Here is a 20,938-nt window from a genome sequence, read left to right on the forward strand (position 1 = left end):
GGGAGAAAGTCAATTGGACGGTCTGGATCTGACCAATGGGATTAACCGGGCATTAATCTGTAATTAAAAATAAAATAAAATAAAAAAACCCCAAATTTGGTATCAAAATCATTAAAGTCAAAATACGTCTCGACATATCAGTTTACTTTTTAAATTTATAATATGATTGATGAGTTTGTTATAATCTATGATTCATGCATGTTGTGCATATCTAGACTAAGTGTCGTTGAATGGTGGACGCACTAGGATGATTATATTTCAGCTTTACACTTGATTACTTCTTTAGTTTTTTATTTTGTTTATATCGCCTTGTCGAGTTGGAAGCATGATGTTTAGTTGGATTTAACTTGGATGGCTGAGACATAATTTTAGTAATTGTCTATGTTTGGTTGGATTTAGCTTGGATGGTTGAGACATAATCTTTGAATGAATTATATATTTTGCTGAATTAAGTACACATGATGCATGTATTGCGTCACAGATACTAGGCTGACAAAATGGCTAACAAATGGCATTTTCGTCGACCAAAAATATAAGAAATATCTAAATAGCTAAATAAATAATGGATTCTGATGATGAAGTTAATACATTTATTACATCATAATTAATGTAATTAATCTCACTATTAAACTTTGCTATGGGGGAATGGTTCCATGTTGTGGAGCTCATGGGAACTTCCCATGAGGTCCAGCTGTGTGGGTCCCACCATGATGCATGTCGAATATCTACCCCGTTAGTCAGATGCACCATCTCATGGTGGGCCAGGAGCTTAAAAATCAAGTCAATCTATTACTTGGGTAGGCCACACTGCATGTAAAAGTTAAGAGGGATTATCCTCCCATTAAAACATTCATAATCATTTACTAGGTCCACCGAGATGTGGTTCACAAATTCAGTCCATTCATTAAGTGTGTCCCAATTTCTATGTGCCCACTATAAGCAGATCCATAATGTTTATTTTCGATCCAACTCGTCGATAAAGGTCAAAAGGACCAGGATGAAGGTGACATACAAAGATCACCTTGATTCAAAACTTTTCTGGACTACAATAAGATTTTAATGGTCATTTGCCACTTTTTCCAGTGATTTGGTCCACTGGAGATTGCTATCTGCTCGAGTTTTGGGATAACATCCTAAAATGAGCTAAAAGAGTAAATGGGTGACTCCAATGTACAAAAAATTCATCAATGTGGGCCCACGCGATAAGGATAACACACAATCTGCTCCCTGCATCCAGTAGTGACCTCTCCCAACTTGGTACTAATCGATAAAGAGCTCAATGGGCCCACCATGATTTATGTATTTTATACATGTCGTCCATTCATTTTTTCAGATCAAATTGCAGCATGAGCTAAGAAATTAGGCAGATCCAAATCTCAGGTGGACCAACCATAAGAAACAGTAGTGATTGAACGCTCACCATTAAAATCTTCTTTGGCGGGGTCACAAAAGTTTTGGATCAAGATGATATTTATGTTTTACCTTCGTCCACGTCTGTGTAAGCTAATCAACAGGTTAGATGGAAATTAAACATTACAGTTAGGGCTATTCACGAGTCAAGCTAGCTCGAAAAGCTCGCTCGACTCGGCTCGAGCCAGCTCGGATTGACTCGGCTTAAATGGTCGATTCAAGCCGAGCCAAGCTAATTATTTGAAGCTCGAGTTGAGTTCAAGTCAAGTTTGACCAGGGGGCATTTCAACTCAACTCGACTTGAAGCTCGAACTCGACTCGACTCGAAGCTCGAACTCGAGCTCGACTCGGCTTGATTAATAAATATATTAAATATTATATATATATATATATATATATATATTATATTAATATAAGTTTTAAGTTTAAACTTAAAAATAAAAAAATAAAAAACAAACTCTAGAGTCTCTACCCGACCGCACGCACCCCCTTCCCTTTCTCTTTCTTCTCTTTCTCTGCCTACTGCAAGTCGCACGCCCGCCCCGACCACCACCACTAGTTTTCATTTCAGCTCCTCAATAATATGATTTCAATCTCTTGAAATCTACTTCTTAGGCGAGAAACCCAAGAAATTCGAGATGGGTTCTTTTTAGATTTGTTAGAGCTTCAAGGAAATCCAATGATTTAATTGGCTAGAGCTCTTTACTTGGATTTTTGATATGTTCTGCTCTATTTCTTTTCTAGTACTTGGATTTCTGCTGGTGGAAGAAAATCAAGAGCAGATCGGTTCTTACAGGTTTCCTCATCCAATTCAAAGCTTTGTTTGGTTTTTTCATCGGGTTTTGCTTTGATTCTCTTAAAATTTTTGAATTTTTTATCAATGGAGGAGGATCAAGAACAGAATCCATTACTTTCTCACCCAACAAGCTCGAGCTCGACTTGAACTTGACTCGATAGCTTTGGCAAACAAGCCAAGCTTCAATATTATGTTGAGCTCGAGGCCAAGCTCGAGCTCGAGCTCGAACTCGAGTACATCATGGACAAGCCAACCCAAGCTTGGCCCACCTCGACTCGACTCGGCTCAATGCCCACCTCTAATTATAATGGGCCCTAGGAAGTTTTTAATGGCAAGCCTTCAATGACCACGGTTTCCTGTGGTGTTGACCGCCTTAGATTTGGATCCAAGTTTCTTTTTATTTTTATTTTTGGGTCTCATTTTTCAAATGACCTTGAAAAATGGATGGACGGTGTGGATAACACACATACATCATGTGAGTAGAGGTGTACACCAACCAAGCTAGCTCTGTTAGCTCGCTCGACTTGACTAAAAAAAGCTCGATTCGACTTGACTCGAAGCTGAGTTCGAGCCAAGTTGAGCTGGTTTTTTGAGCTCGAAAATGAGTTCGAGGTGGCCCTAGCTTGACTCAACTCGGATCGAACCCGGCTCGAATTGAACTCAGATCAAACAAAGTCGGTGACTAGGTTACTATGATATTGATGTTGCTCACCAAGTGTTTGATGAAATGACTCAAAGAAGTGTGGCTGGTGGCAACGAAGGTATGCATATGAAACCAACACCCTTTTTTCTTGATTTTTATGTTCCTTAGAAGGTGTTTGATAAAATACCTGTAAAACTATTGCTGCTGTCTCAAATAGTACAGGGAGATTTTGAAGGTGCAATATAGTTGTTCGTGAAAATGCTGCAATGGCGAACTCGACTCGATCTTGGCTCGAACTCGGCTCAAATTGGCCCGAGCTACTGATGGAACCAAGCCGAGCTGGCTAGTCAAGGTCGAGGACTGAGCCGAGTTCGAGCTGAGGTCAGCTAGTGGCCAAGCCAAGTCGAGCTGAGGTCAACTAAATTCGATGTACACCCCTACATGTGAGGCTCACATAGCTTTTCCAGCACCCAGTAGTATAGAGCTGGGACTGGAGACCAAGTTCTGATCCATTTCACATAAAACCAAAAATGATTAGATATGGTTCAATCCCAACCATTCAAACCATACTCCCCACAGGTCTCAAGAGATCGATAGCATGGGGCCCACTTATACAAATTGGCCCATCAGGCCATTCAAAGAACGGCCAACCATGGATACATAACACCGTACATACTTCACTAATTTATTGGGCACTCGTGTGAATTTTCGAAGGTTAAAAATATTGAAATAATATTTTAAATGGTATGCTTGTATATATTTATTTTTTAATTAAAAAAATTTTATATTAATAAATGATATTAATATTTTATTTAAGAAATAAATAAATATAAAAGGATTTTGCCTTTGTGTGTATGGTTGAAAAGAATAGGGATAATAGGGAGTGTTGGTGAGACGGAGACAGTTACCAAAATCCCTAAAATTATCTTTTATATTTTATATTTTTTTCTTTAATGTACAATAAGTATTAATAATGACTGATACAGTACCTTGATGGATATTGGCTGATTAGGGCTGAAAGGCGGGCGGGTTCAACTTAACTGACCTGTGACTGACCCGACATTGGGTTGGTCTCAGCCATGATGTATTAGGTTTGGTCTCAGACTTGGGCTATATAAACACCAACCTGATAAAACTTGGGTCGGGCTTGGGTTGAGTTCTCGGGTTGCCCGGCCAAACCCGAACCCGATAGATATATAAGTTACTTATAAATTATAATTGAATACAGATCGTCTGTGTTAAAGGCACATGAGATTTCAGTGCCACAGGGTCTCATAGGTCCAAGTCATTTCCAATGACTCAAGTTAACAAGATATGCCGAACTTCTTTCTCAAATAGATTGCATGCTACACAACACAACATTTAAAGGAGTAGTTGTCATATATTTTAGCTTGTTTGTTTACCAAAAAAACATAAAGTTCTTTACAATAAATAACTATATATATAATTAATAAAATCATATGTACAAGATATGTATTAAAGTATGATAGATTAATGTAATAATGAAAATATTAGCATACATCTACTCGACCAACCCAATTGAGCCTGCTTGAGCTGGGCTTGGGTTGAGAATTCCTAACCCGAGGTTGGGTTAAGATTGATGTATAGGAATCTTAAGTTGGGCTAAGGTTGAGCAACAACCCGACTGAACCTGCTCGACTTTCAGCCCTACAGCTGATATATAAAACCATGCTCAAGCTGAAACAACACATGGATGCCTCTCCTGCCCGTAGACAGGCTCAAATATCCCCGAATGGGAGCATAGTTTAAAGACTCAGACAAGACCGTGCAATTTACCAGAGTAGACTCGGACTGAGTCGAGCGCAAGCCTAATCCAGTTTAATACAATGAGTCACCTGGCCTGAGTCCCGTGGACTCGCATGAGCCGGCTCGAATAAACCCTGCTTGAAATTGGACAAGTTGGTTGTGGTCCCAAGCATTGGATCCATGAGTGGGAGCGAAGAAATTATAATAATAATATCCAAAAAAAATTAGAATCACATGATTATATCATAAATTATTGAATTATTAATACATGGGGTTGGAGGTTTACTCGTGTGCATTCACCAACCATACACATAATATCCATATAACATTTGAATCATGGGACCCACCTTAGAATTATAATGAAAAATCAGATTGATTCATCTGAACCCCTTACCGTTGGCTAATGCCATTTCAAACGTCTGCTGATATCTAGGAATGAGAATGTTATTTTCATTTAATCCGTCCATCAGATCTCCACCTACAGGTAAGTTAGGACACCAGTTTAATGTAGCTTTCTAGGCCATGATGTATCCTGATTATGCCACGTGTATCATTGTTAAGTAGTGTGATGGTCCAAGCATTTGCTTCATTGTTAAGTAATGGGTCGAGGCGTTCTGTAGACAGGCCATAACCATAAATCAACCAGATTAAATGATCCTAACCGTTAATTAGTGCACATCTGCTTCATTGAATTTGGACCGGTGGTTTTTATTTTTTATTTTTCCTTCTAACCGTCCGTTCAAAATAGAGGCGAAATTAGTGGTACCAACCACAGAAATGCCATATGCCATAAATCAGGTGGGCCATGCTCATCTGAGGAAACTGGATAGGAAGGAAGCAAGTTTACTCGGAGTACTCCCACCTAATACATGGCCCAGATTTCTAACAAGAGTGCCAAGCTGGCACACGTGCCATATTCACCTAGCATCTCCCTTCCTTCTTTTAGTGAGGTTGACTAGAAAATTTGCATGCAATTCACGTGATGGAAATTGTAAACATGGTTGAAAATTTTCAATCTAACGTTTGACAATAACGCATATTAAGATGGTTTCGTGCTTTCAATGCAATGGCTTAACTATAGGGGGAAGTTATTTGATACTCTAAAAGATGTCGATGATTGATACACATACACTTAAAAATGATTCAAGTGGCAATTATTAACTCAGATTTAAAAGGATTAAAATTGTAGTACTCATTATCTATGGATGTAGATTGCATACTGAGTAAACTCACCATGATGCATGTCTCTTATTTATTATGTCCATCCGTTTTAGAAGCTCATTTTAAGGCATGAGCCAGACTTGCAGTATATCTAGTTACTATTGAAAACTCCCCTAGGGTACAAAAGTTGTTGATGTAGCTGATATTTGTGTTTTCCCTTCATCTATGGCTCTTTGATATCATGAACAAGTTGGGTACAAATGAACATTATTGTGGATCCTTATTCTTGCTCAGGTGGTAGACTCTCAGGAGTTTCAACACCCGGTCAAGGGTTCGAGTATCAATAGGTAGTGAAAACCCACTTCGGTGTGAGTGTGCATGTGTAATAATAATAATAATAATAAATAAAATAAAATAAAAAATAAAAAAATTACTTGGTACTTGGTGTGCAATCCCCTTTCATTGTCCGCGAGTCACCATTCCAAAATGGACAATATGGATAAGATGTATTACAACATGTTGGGCCCTACAGAAATTTATCAATACTAAGTGTCAGATTTTCTATTATTGTATTTCTTTCATACTTTCTTTATAGAGATATTGTACAAATATATAGGGAGATTAGCAACCTTATTCTTGGCTATACATGGATATTGTACAATTACGAATATAATCTTTCTGATTTTCTCTTAATTGACAACTCATTGATTGATTTGACAACTCACGCCAACACTCCTCCTCAAGTAAAAGCATCCAAATCTTCAATGCGCAACTTGTTTAGTGAGTTGTAGAAATCCTTGCTTCATACGGCCTTTGTAAGAATATCTCTCAATTGGTCTTCGGACTTCACGAATGGAAACTAAATTATTTTAACTTCAAGATTTTCTTTGATAAAGTGTCTGTCAACCTCTACGTGTTTGGTACGATCATGTTAGATCAGATTGTGAGCAATGGCGATAGCTGCCTTGTTATCACAAAAGAGGTTCATCTCGGATGTAGGAGCAAACCCAATTTCAGTTAGAAGTCTTGTGAGCCACGAGAGTTCACAAAGTCCTTTAGCCATTCCACGGAACTCTGCTTCAGCACTTGATAATGCCACCATTTTTTGCTTCTTACTTCTCCATGTAACAAGATTCCCTCCAACAAACATGAAGTATCCTGAGGTAGATCTTCTATCTATAGTATTCCCTTTGCAACTAGCCTTACCTTGTATCATTCTGTAGATTCATCTGCTTTATGTTTAACAGAGAAGACCCATTTGCACCCGACTGTTTTTTCCCTTTGAGCAATGGAACTAAGGTCCATGTTTGATTCTTTAGTAATGCTCCCATTTCTTCCTCTATTGCCTATGTCCACTTGGGATCAGCTAAAGCTTCTTGAACTGTAGTGGGAATATGACATGCGGACAGCTCATGTGAGAATGTCTTAAGAGGTTCAGGTAGCTTTTCGGTGGAAACATAGTTGGCAATTGGATACCTCGACCTTGTTTCCTCAATGTCTGGATAGTATCTGTTTGGTGGCTTGCCACGATTATGCCTGAAAGGTAAGGTATACCCAGCAGACGTATCTATGTTATTCACAAATGAGGGTGTAGTGAAATTGCTTACCTCAAGAAAATTCTCAGGAAATGGGTCTGCAAGCATTAAGAGATGGGGGGATTCGGGTTCTTCTCCTGATGATGTGAGCTCAGTTGCTGAAGGCCCTTTAAATTCAGAGGATATGTCAGGCTCTGAAGATGTATTTTTTGATTCTTTAGGAATTATTGGTATATCATTCCGATCTTCAAGCCAGTCAAAACTCAGTCAATTCAACTCTTTATCTACTATCTCAGCCTAAAGAGAAGAAGTGGATGTCGAAGAAGGATAGAACAGTTCGAATTTCAGAAAGGTGACATCCGTAGTTACATAAGTATGCTTGGTAGCAGGATCATAGCAGCGGTAGCCTATTTGATGCATAGCATAACCCAAGAAGAGGCACCGAAGGGCACATGGGTCAAGTTTGGTGCGCTGGTTCTTAGGGAGGTGCATATACGCCACACACCCAAATATGCGAGGTAGGTAGAGAGACCGAGGCTGACAGAGACTGTAATGGGGTCTTAAAATGTAATATTTTGAAAGGAATGCGATTAATTAAATGTACGGCAGTGGTAATAGCATCGGGCCAATGTCGTGTGGGAACATGAGCGCCTAGAAGGAGAGCCTGGGCAGTCTCAAGAATATGTCGATTCTTCCGTTCAACGACTCCATTTTGCTGAGATGTCTGAGGATGTGAGGTCTCGTGAATAAGACCATGTTGTTGAAAATAGGAATGAAAGTGGTGATTAACATATTCACTACCATTGTTAGAGCGAATAATTCGAATCTGAGTAGAAAACTGGGTTTGAACCATAATATGAAATGACTGAAAGATACGTAACACTTCATCCTTATGTTTCATCAAATATAGCCAGGTCATCCTGGTGCAATCATCAACAAATATCACAAACCATCGTACACTAGATATAGTAAATAAAGGAGAGGGTCCTCATACATCAGAATGAATTAAAGCAAATGGTGTATCACTTTTATTCATACTTAATGGATAAATAGCACGATGACTTTTGGCTAAAATACAAATATCACAGTGAAATTCAGAAGTCTCCACATTAGAGAATAAATCAGGAAATAAATGTCGTAAATACTCAAATGATGGATGTCATAAACGACGATGCCACGGCCAAATCTGTCAAGTCTTGGAACCAAGTGTAGAAGACATGTGATGCGCACGACCCAAACTGAAATCTTCCATGTAGTATAATCCCTCCTCTTAGTACCACCCCCAATTATCTCCTTGGTGAGAATATCCTAAATAAGACAAAATTGAAAAATATTAGCACCACACAATTTAGATATGTAGTAACTTGGCTAACAGATAATAGTTTGTGAGATAAAGACCGAACAAGTAGAGTGTTGAGTAAATGAAGAGAGAGTGATAGGGTTACAAATCCAGCTCACTCCATTAGCATTCACAATGTTGGTGCGCCTTAGAGGTGAGTGATGGGAGAAATATGTGGGATCAAACGTCATATGATCCGTGGCCCCAGAGTCGAGGAGTCAATCACTATTGTCCACATCATGACGACGACTAAGCAAGGCATGACAGATGTTAATTGGATCCGCATGAGAGAAGTCCGATTTAAGTGAGGCAGTGGGCGGGATAAGAGAGAGATAAGGTTTGGCTATTGCCACAACAGCCTTGCCCGTGCCTTCAGCTATACCGTCTTAATTTTTTTCTGACTTGAAGCTCGTGCCACCAATCGAGGTACCCATGCAACTAGAAGCAGTTTTCACGTGTATGCTTCGTATTGCAACAATGAGAGCATTTGAGACCATCAGATGAGGTACGGGCTTTAGAGGAAGATTTTTCAGTATGCTGAGAAGCCGATCTAGACAGTCCAAGCTTTAGGCGACGTCAAAAATCAATCTCATGCCAGAGGCCTTGCAAACCGGTGTAGTATTTTTTCAGGAAGTCACCTGCTTGGCGGAGACGTGAGACGCGCCGCCGGAGATCATAGACTTGAGAGGTATCGCCACCATCAAAATAGATAATAGCAACTGAATCTCAAACCATTTTGGCCTTGAAAAATCGAATGAAATTGCCGATTAATGCCAGATCCATGGAGTTAATCAGATATATTCTATTATCATATTTCTTTCATACTTTCTTTACAGAGATATTGTACAAATATATAGAGAGATTAGCAACCCTATTCTTGGTTATACATAGATATTGTACAATCATGAATATAATCTTTCTGGTTTTCTCTTAATTGATCACTCATTTATTGATTTGACAACTCAGGCCAACACTAAGTGCCTAATTCGTTTTCATTGTCCATCAGTCACCTTTCCAAAATAAGATTGGTCGAGAAATTCTAAAGTTTAAAAATATAACTATCAAATATTTTTTCTTGCCTTTTTCAACTGTCAAATAAATATCCACCAATCCAACCATCAGATAATAAAACAAGCATAGCTTTTGGTTTATGATATGCATGTCTAGTTTAGGACTTTCAATTTGACTGGTTTAATTGAAATTACATGTACGCCATGTATGCAATTTTAAGGATGTGGATTGGGTACTGCCCTTGCTTGTCCCTAGCTAAGAACAGATAAAGGCTTATGGATACTGGATCACAAGTTAATGTTTAAGGGGCTATTTAAGGCTTTCTGGTATGATTTGTGACTTGCAATATTGTATATTTAACTCGAAGTAACCACTAGTTAATTACTCAGCTTTTCACAGTCGGCTAAACTATATGAAAACCTTAAGCTAGAGAATTAGACGATTCCTTACTTTAAAATGACTTTTAATTGGTAATTGAAATTTTTGAATAAGGAAAAACGGTGATAAAGAGGGAAGGTATTAGGCATCCTCTCTGCATGTATGAATGTACGATCTTTCCTTCGTAGAACTTTATTAAAAATACAACGGTTTATGTTATTTCTTACGCATAAATAATGCAATGTATGCATGAAATGCAGTGTGACAATGTGATGCATACTTCAAAGGATGGACTAGGAAATACATTTCTACTCAAACCCACTTACTTAAAGAAGTGATCGGAGATTCAATCAACCCGAGTTTTTTATGGGTAGGATCCAATATTCCAGCAAGCCAAAGAGTGTGCATTCGAATTTAATAAATGAGCAGAATGGTCGGGAATGGAGATAATGATGCATAATGCTAATGCAAATATGAATGAAGCTGATTATGAGCTAGGCAAGTGGTGAACGGGTTATCACAAGGATTGACAATTGAGTGGACAGGATCAACCTTTCGGCGGCTCAGGCGGCTAGTATTAGAACTTGGCTAAGCTAACCTAAGACTACAAGGACTTCCTCTCTTACACTCTTCTTTTCTTCTTAGTAGATGGGTGTACTAGACCCACTCTCCCTCTCTTCTTTTTTCCTTAGGAGTCATTTGGCACCATGGAAACGATGGTAAAGAGTGGGAATTTGTAGTAAATTATATGTGCATTTGAAGAGTGATACGGTGGTGGTAAATGGATTCCAATTAACACCCTTTCAGCTATTTTGAATTTCTTGCCAAGAGGTATGTTTTCAAATCACATCACTACCATTTACCATGGGTGATGTCAATACCAAAATGAATAGTATGCTTACTTCAGAAATTGGTGGGCCCCAATGTCATGTTTGTGTGAAATCCAACTCGATGAAGAAGTGTGTTTTGTTAATATAACCGTATAGCCCAAAAAATAGCTAAGTGAGTGATTCCGGTAGGCCATTCCAAGGAAAAGCCGGGAGAGAGACACCCACCCTTAATTTTTTTAAGTGCCCACCATGATGGTTATATGAAATCCACTCAAACCGTTAGATACAAAGCTAAAACGTAAGTGTAATGACAAAAAATCAACCCCATCCTTAATTCATATGGGTTACACGAAAGGAAACAGTTTGGAGGGTGAGAGTTATTGTTTCCTTTTATATGGCCCACTTGAATCGCAGAGTAATATGATATTTGGGTCATATGACTCAAATTACATGATACACTTTGTGATCGGGGTGGATTTTACATGAATACCATGGTGGCCATGTCCCACAATATTTTTAAGGCTTAGATGAGTTCACATTAAGACGTCTCTTTAAGAAAATAATTTAATTGGCTTCAAGAATTGGTATGCCCCACATTAATGTTTACATGAAATTCACCCCAATCACTAGGCGTGCCACTTAATTTTAGTGGTATGGCCCAAAAATCGGCCTAGTTCATTATTAAGGTGGGTCATACGAAGGTAAACAATTAGGAGAGGCATCTCCTATATATTGTTTTTAATTGTATGATCCACCTGAATCATGTACCAAGTTGAGTTTTGGGCCCTACGACAACTAATATGAAGTGACACACTTAGTGATCGGGGTGGATTTCACATAAACCTTACGGTGGCCCACTTTTAAGAATTTTGGCGAAATGCATGCCCTGCATGGAGAAAGTTGTCAAACACAAATTTTATATTCACATGGAATCCATATGCATAAGACCAAACACCACTTAGGATTTTAATTTACATAGATTTTATGGTAATTGTGATTTGAATTTCAATTCACATGAAATCCATACTGTCAAACAACCCCTTAAGTAAGATTAGTGAATGAGAGGTGATTTAAAAATGAAAAAAGGAAATAGTATTTATAGGTGTCTTGGGTAGCATTTTTGTAGTTTTTGAAAAGTTTAGGGTCTAATGAAGGCTCTAAGGATTGTGATTGGCTAAGGCCATGGGTGTGCCATATGACATGCTGTGGTTTGTGGTTTGTTGGATTAGATAGTAAGAAGTATAATTTTGGGTAAAACTTGGAGCAAAGGGGTCATTTTACTAGGCATACATTACTTTTTTCCCTCCCCACCCAACTCGTGATAAAATATCATGAGATTTCATGTAGCAGACAGTTTATCATGCACTATCTGCCACATGGATGGGCCCCGGTTTTGGCTGGAGTCTTAGGTGGGGTGCTAGTTCCCCTCTAGTTCATCGTTTTCTACTTTATTGTGGTCCTATAGCTTGGGCTTAGTCTTAGTTTGGGCCTTGGATTAGGCTTGGACTTGGACATGGTTGTAAGAGTCCCACGATGCTCAGCCTGTTGGGGGCCTTGCACAAAACCTTAGGATCTAGCATCCCAAAACAAACTAGAATTATGGAATATTAAAGCAATGAAAAACAATCAAATCATAAACCACACTACACAAGAGATTTAACGTGGAAAACCCTCAATGAGGTAAAAACCACGGGACCTCGTCCAGATCAACAATCCACTATGAAGTTAAACGTTACAACCTTCTTCACTCACGCAGGAGTGGATAAACAATAAGAGAATAAAAGGAAAAAGGGAGAGATCTCACCGATCACGAGGACGTAGAAGCGCTGAGATGTCGAGTGCACAGTAGATCACCTCTACGAGCATAACCTCCCTTCTACAAGCTTCCTCTCTCTCTCTCTCTCACCTTTGATAGCCTTAAACCCTTTAGGAAACCCTCTTGCATTACCTAGAAAAGCCCTAGACACCCCTATTTATAGTTTAGGAAACTCATTTCCACACCTAATTGCGAAAGGCCTCAGATTTTCACAGTCCGCACAAGATCCAGACTCAAATCTGCATAAGCTCGATTGGTCAAGCCGAGTCCTCGACCGGTCGAGAAGCCTACTCAACCAGTCGAACACCTCCCTCGACTGGTCGAGCACCTCGGAGAAAATACCTCAATTCGTCGCTGGACTTTGAGTTGAGTCCCACTCAATTGGTCGTGCACAAGCCCTCGACCGGTCGAGTGAGGCTCACGACCGGTTGAGCCTGGGGGGGAAACTCCATCACAGCCTTAGGTGAGGTGTATACAGGGTTATAAGGGGCTACCATGATGTATGAGTCTTATCCACGTCAACCATCAATTTTGTCATATCATTTTAAGGTATAGGCACAAAAATGAGGCCATTCCAAAGCTCAAGTGAATAAAGGGAAAATGCAAATATGAGTTTGATCCAAAACTACTACCCCAAAAAAGTTTTCAATGGTAGGTGCTTAATCTCTATTATGTGATCCACTTGAGCCTTGGATCTATCTCATATTTAGGCTTGTACCCTAAAATGATAGGGCAAAATGGATAAACGACATGTATAAAACTAGGGTTGTTCACGAGTCGAGCTAGCTCGAATAACTCGCTCAACTCTGCTTGAGTCAGCTCAGATTGACTCAACTTGAATGGCTGAGTCAGGTCTGTAGCTCAAGTTGAGTTCGAGCCGAGTTCAACCATAGGCCATTTTAACTCGACTCGACTCGAATTCGAGCTCGAATCGGCTCGATTAGAAATAGGATTTTATAATTTAAATATTATATATATAATATTTAAATTATAAAATCCTATTTCTAATATATATATATATATATGATTCTAAAAACCTTACCCGCACCCCACCCGCACGGTCGCACGTCTTTGTCTTTCCCTTTCTCCCTTTCTCTTTCTTCTCTTTCTGTACCCCACCCCACCCAACCTGTTGCCCGCCGCACGCCCGCCCGATGAGCAAAATCAATCCATCGGACCACCACCACCTACAGGCTACGACTGCCTGAACGCGGCCCGCACCTAATCTTGCCCAGCGAACCAGAGCGGCCCAATCCCGACAAGGTGAGTGCCAGATTTGTTTTTTCTTCTTAATCTTCTTCTTCTTCTTCTTCTTATATGTTGAATCTATTGGAGATCCAGTCATCCAGATGAAGATTTGAATGGATGGTTGTGATCATTTACCCTTTTTATGTGGGCGGATAATGATGTGGGAGGATCGAGTTCCGTGATGGCCTAATGTGTTGGGTCAGGTGATAGAGAATGGGGTCCACCTGATGAGTGGCTTGGATCTTAAATCGGGTTCTGTGATGGCCCGCCTAATGTATGTTTTCCATCTGTTTGGACAATGGGGCCACCTGATGTATGCGTCGTATCCATGTTGTCCATCTATTTGGATAGTGGGCCCACCTAATGTACGGGTTATATCCACACTATCCATCTATTTGGTGCAAAAATGCAGGTGAATGATTATTGATTAGTAGACCCTTATGGGATTTGTGTGAAGACATATTATCAGGCTATTTGCATATGCATTGATCCCATCTACTCATTAGATATAGTCAAGACTCAAGAGTGAACAAACTTGCATAAGTCAAGGTCCACTCATCAAATGGGCCACGTGTATGGTGCATAGATTATTGGTCGTCTTTTCTCCAATGGTCTAAATATGCGACTTAGGGTGACAATGGGTTGGATTTGGGTTCGGTTGGAGCTAGTCCAAGCCCCACCTATTTTTTTAAATAACTTTATGATGATATGAACAAGCTTGAGCTCAACTCGAACAACTAGCTCGACTTGAACTTGACTCGATAGCTTTGGCAAACAAGCCAAGCTTTAATGTTGAGCTCGAGTCTAAGCTCGAGCTCGAGTACACCATGGACAAGCCGAGTCGAGCTTGGCCCACCTCGACTCGACTCAGCTCAGCCCGATGCCCACCTCTATTAATAAAACCCACACATCAAAGTGGCCCCTAATAGCCCTCTTCATTCCTAGCTAGGGACGTGCAGGGTACGTAGTACTCAATCGGAATCCAATTTCTAAGTGCCTGCGTGTCATCTAGGCATCAATTTTAAAAAAAAATATATTCAAAGCTGCAAATTTGCAATCATATGGGTTTTGTGCATTTGGGAATAAATGGCATATATCCTTTACAGGTAATAATGGTTTGTACATTTCAAGGCTAAAGGCAGGCCCAAAAGGAGGTACATTGGCATAAATGCCATATATCCTCAAAGAGTGAACAATTTTTTGGAGTGCAATGTAAAGGGCACATTTTGTGGATAAGGGCAATCTCAAAGTGGAGGCATCCTTGCCACTTTTGAAGCTTACAAAACATTTATAGGCATAGGGGCGGTGGAGGCAGACCTTATACGACTCTTTTGAAAGGGACGCGTTGCAAACTAACAGAGAGGATGGGGCGAGGTAATGAAATTGAGAAAGATTGGCCGGGAAAGAGATTCTGGCTTGTGCTGGTGGTGTTGAATAACAATGACACCTATCAATATTTTTATGTCTCGATTGCAGTACAATAGAGTTGTAATTCACTCGTCAAATCTGAAAAAAAAAAAAACCAGAGGTTATTTGTATTCCTCGGTTACTCCCACCCAGGAGCATCAACATACCTACCATATCTCAAGGGTCCATGGCCTATCAAAATTTTAATTTTAATGTTATCTATGAAGAGTCATCAGCAATAACCTTTTAGTGGCGACGTTGGTAATTTTCGGGAAAGAAGAAAAGGGAGACTACAAGGGATAAATAATTTCCACAATGGTAGCATTAAAAGCCTTTGAGGGACCTTTCATTAGAAATGATTGGTGATGACCTAGTACTAAGCCAGTTCACATATTTGGTGGGCCACACTAGTACACTAAGTCATTTCATCAATTGTTCACAGATTTTTTTACTTCGTGGTCCACCCCATGAGTGGATCAATACAATTTTTATACCAAGTGATCATATGGTATTTCCTACCTAATGTATGGATTGGATATTGTTTGCATGGGAAACAAAAGGCTCTGGGGTAAAGGTATGGTTGTTATGATAATTTCCAAAAATTAAAAAACATATAATGCATCCACTTGGAGTGGGCGAAATAGAAAATTAAAGAAAGAAATGAAGGAATGTCAATGTTGAATAGAGCAAATGTTAGCATAAACTGGTTATTACATTTTTTTATTTATCAAATACTTCAAATATAGAGCAAGGATGGATTATATCTGATGTAGAGCGGGTCGTGGACAGTTTCATAGCCAAGATGGATTAGAAAAGGCCCGGTCAACGATAGAAGTGATCTGGACCGTCGAACCTTAAATCGGACATATTTCACAATCTAGAATGAGTTATCGGGCATAAAATATATGATTTTGGAGTAAAACGAGTTACTTTAGCCAACCAACCCAGGTATGCTGGGTTACCCAAGCTGGATTTGTGAAATATCCCTGGATCGACGGTCGTTTCCGTATTTTAATTCCGTTTTTACTATAAATAGTAAGTTTTAGTTTGATTATAACTCTTCATCTGTTGAGCTTTAGGAGTTGCGCCAACGTGAAAAGAGTTTAGAATAATTAGGAGAACGGTTTGGTGAAGCCAAATAGGATACTTACTATTTTTGGCCGAAAACCTTGTGCACTAGTAGACATCACGACCGTCTATAAATAGTAAGTTTACTATTTATAGTAAGTTGCGAATTCTAGGAGTTTTAGTTATAGTTTGCTTCTGATTTCTCTCTCATTGCTTTGTACCCCTATTAAAAGGGTTGTGAACTCATTTATTTCATTCATTAATCAACTTCAAATTTTATAGAATTTATTTTCTATTTTGATTGCCTTCTTTCTCGTAGATTCGAGAGGCCTCTGTGAGGAGTCTAGAGAAGTTCCGTGGATTCAAAACAATTATCCTCTTAAGGAAGACGGTGCTCGACCTCATCGCGTTCATCCCTGCGTCAATATCACATGTGGAAATATTGATATAAATTGCGGCACACGGACGTATATGATAATTTTTTTATGCTTCAAGATTGATAATGGTACATGTGCACGTGTAGGGTGCTTGAACTTGAATAATCACACACATGATTACATTTAAAACATGTGATGAATTTGTAGAGATGAAAGTATTTTCCATATAAACTAAATCAAAGTCAAATAATCCCACTTCTTTAGCAAAGCCAACCGAACATTTATTTAACAGTCATATGTCTGGATTACTTATTATTGTCAATGACACTTAATCTTGCTTGAATCAAAACAACCCTAAGAACTAGAAAATCTAGATTTGAAACAATACTACTGTCTGTGAGTCTTACATGCTAGTTTCCCACAACAAGCTTGCGGGGTCTGCTGTGAATGCTTTTGCGATATCCACTCTGTCCATCAGTTTAATTTGCCAATTCATGTCAAGATGTTAACCCAAAAAGTAAAGCAGATTCAAAACTAAAGGTGGCACAACCATAGGAATTAATGCCCATCACTGAGGCCTTCTCAGGGCTTATTGAAGTTTTGGATTAAGCTGGTATTTGTGTTTTCCCTTCATCCTAGTAGGACTCATACTATGAACGAGTTGGATGACATGGAAAACATCACAATGGGCCCTAGGAAGGTTTCAATTGTAAGTTTCCCTATTAGCTAGCACTCTTACCTTTGATGTGGCCCATTTAGGATCTATATCATGTTTGTGCTATATCCTAACATGATCTTGTGAAATCGATGGACAGTGTAGATGTCACACAAGCATAATGGTGGGCCCTATAGAGCTTTTTGTTGAACAAACTCACTACAGTATGATCTCATGATGTACTGTCCTCCGTTCTCTATGCCTATGGCATAAGGTTCTTTCTGGTACACATTTATCTGTCTACATATCCATCTACCTACACATATGTATCTATATCCCTGATCATAATTTAAGTTACTTGCACCCACAAAAATTAGACCGAGTAAATTTGGGTCTTTGTAATTCCAAAATCACATTAATGGAGAAATTGTAACCGTTGATTCTTGAACACTTATTTGTTGAAATATTACCAGTCAGATATTTTCATTTTTAATCATTCAATCAATGTCCACTGATCATAATTTAAGTTACATAGGACCTATTGAAATTCTAAGGGCTGTTTGGGAGCGTGGATTTGGAACCCCCTAGATTCGGAACCCCCTGGATTTGAAATCCTCCTATTGTATTTGGCACCTGGGATTCAGAACCAACTTTAATCCAAAAGTAGCTCTGCGTAGTATATTAATAGGGGTTTGAAGTTAATTACTAAATCAACTTTAATATCTCTAATTAGTAAACTTATGTAATGTTTGACACAATGGTTGTAATAAGCCCGCCAAAATATATACTTTGCCCAAAAATGATGAAATTCCAAGTCTTGGACGGGCCACAAGCACAAGATCACATTTGAGTGACTAACCAATGATTTTTAACCATTGATTTACATGGACACTGTTTGGATGCTAATCATTGTATTAAGTAATTACAGTGATGCAACTGATAATCTAATTATTTTGGGATAAAGTTAGTGGGCCATGTGTCTAATAGATTAATAGTCTAGTGACACATGTTACGCATGCAACTTCAGGAAGAATTTTAGATTGAATCCAAGCTCTCAAATGGATTTCAAACCCTCTCTTTGAGGGGATTTGAAACCCCCAATTACTTTATGGTGCCAAACAACTAGGATATTTGAAATCCCCCCGAATCCATAGTGCCAAACGACCCCTAAGTAATTTCTAAGTACACCCATATCTTCCATCACCTCCACTTGAGCATGAAAATGGCATGCAAAAGCTAGGCCATTCTTTTGGCATGAGCTTATTCTACAAACTACTCACCTGAATGTAAAAGTCTATTCACTTGTAGGTAAAAGTTATTCACCTACTTACTTACTAGCCTATTCAACTACTCATTCAGTTGTATAAACACTATTGCCTGCGTGGAGCTTATTGTGGTTGGAGATGACAATGGGCTTGGACCAAGGCAGGCTAATCTTAGCCCTGGTCCAAGCCCAACACTTAAAACCCAAGGCTCAAGCTGGGTATGAGCCTAGCACAAAAGACCCAACCCCAAAATTGATATAAACCATATTTCCACTAGAATTTTCCTAATCTATCGGTTAGTCAAGTAGGCCACATACACAAAGATATAAACATTTCATAGGAATGAAACCAGCAGTCCATGTTCAAGATAGATGGGCTGTGTAACCAAAAGCCAAGGTGAAGTAAGAATTAACATAAAAAATCTAGTGGGAGGATACATGAACAAGTAAATTCCTTATATAAGTTCTAAAAAATCAAGTGCGAGGATACATGAACAAGGGATTCATTGTTCGAGGGAAAATAGATTAAATAATTTTATATTCATTTATGTCATAAGTGAATAAGTAATTTACAAAGTAAGATCCCTACTCATGCCTTGATGGTAGACTCACAAGAGTTTCAACACGAGGTCATGGGTTCGAACACCCATTGTGGTGAAATTCCACTATGGCATGAGTGCATGGGTGTGTGCATGGTGTGAGTGTGCGTGTTTAAAAAAAGTAATTTACGAAGTAAAATTCCAAGGATTAGAATGGCATATTTTGTAGGATATAACATATGTAACTATAAAGTTGGGTCAGGTCGGGCAATCAGGCTAAAATAACTTAAGCCCAAGGCCTGATTCAAAGCCCAACCCTAGCCCAAAGGCTAGGCTAGTAGGTCCAGCTCAGCCCAAATCAAGGTCGGGTGAGCTACCTAGCCTATTGCCCTTAAATATATATATTGTGTTTGCCAACCAACTTATCCATTACGTAGTCCCATTATGGTGATGGGATGCCCAAAAATCAAGCCTATCCAATCATTAGGTAGGCTACACCATAAAAAATAATGGAGTAAACAAATAAATAAAGTATTTATATTTATAATAAATATAAAATTTTAATTTTAATTTCTTAACCTACTTGGTCAGCTTGACACAATGACAATCTAAGTTCCAATTAGCAAACTATTCCATATCATGCTAACAATGAGCTCCCAAAGCAGTTGTATTTGTCAAATGATCCCAATCGTCCATTAATTATACACATAATGGTATATAATTTAGAATTAAAGTGGTCGTTTTAACCATTTCTATTCAAAATTGGTCAGATGTTGGAAATAGCACACCCTTTGAATGGTCGGTTTTCAAAATAGATTAAATAAATCCAAAATTGGATTTTTGTTCAAGAATAAAATTTTATTGAACTAGCCATATCCGATTCATTCTTTGGAACCATATGATCACATCCCAAATATGATGAAATATGAAGAATGGAGGTGGTAATTTGTAAATATATAATTATCTTGAATATATCAACAATTTCTTGTCTTTCTTTCTTTTTTGATAACTTGGAATGGATTAAAAATATATATCTTCTTGCTTCTTCAATAAATTTTTTTTAATCTTTATTGGACCCAGTAGGATTTGATCGAACCCAAATAAAATTCTAACCATCTATTGAAAAAAAAGAACAAATTGATCGGGTAGGATTCTTAAGAAATTCGTTGATTTCTTCAGTCATAAACCAGCCATGTGAATACTAAAATTTTTACTCATTTAAAATTTTAACTGAATCTAGTGAATTTTTGTTTGCATTGGGAACATGTGTGCAAATCATCAAGTCTAAGCACACATTCCAGCATAAGATGTGATACCCTATGACACAATTTCAATAGTCATTTATGTAATCCACCTTATCCTCTGGTGTCAAACAATCATGATCCCAAACTTCTTCACAATCAATGGTTAAGCTTGTCTCCATGGCTCACCTTCTCCCTATTTCTCTGGCTTAATGTGTAAGGAAAAGATGTGAAAGCACCCCAGATTTTAAACATGGATACTGTCAAGGTAATTCTCCTATTTTCCCTAATCCATCATGAAATCAGACTCTCAAAAAGATTTTATTTTTTTTAGTGTTTTTGTTAGTGTTAAGCTTACACATGGAAACCTAATACAATTGGGATTTAAGAGACGTTTAGAAACCAAGTTTTCCAAAACACAAAACAGTCTCACATATGTGAGTGAGTGGATAA

This window comes from Magnolia sinica, chromosome 13 (genome assembly GCF_029962835.1).
Source record: "Magnolia sinica isolate HGM2019 chromosome 13, MsV1, whole genome shotgun sequence".
Taxonomy (NCBI): Eukaryota; Viridiplantae; Streptophyta; class Magnoliopsida; order Magnoliales; family Magnoliaceae; genus Magnolia; species Magnolia sinica.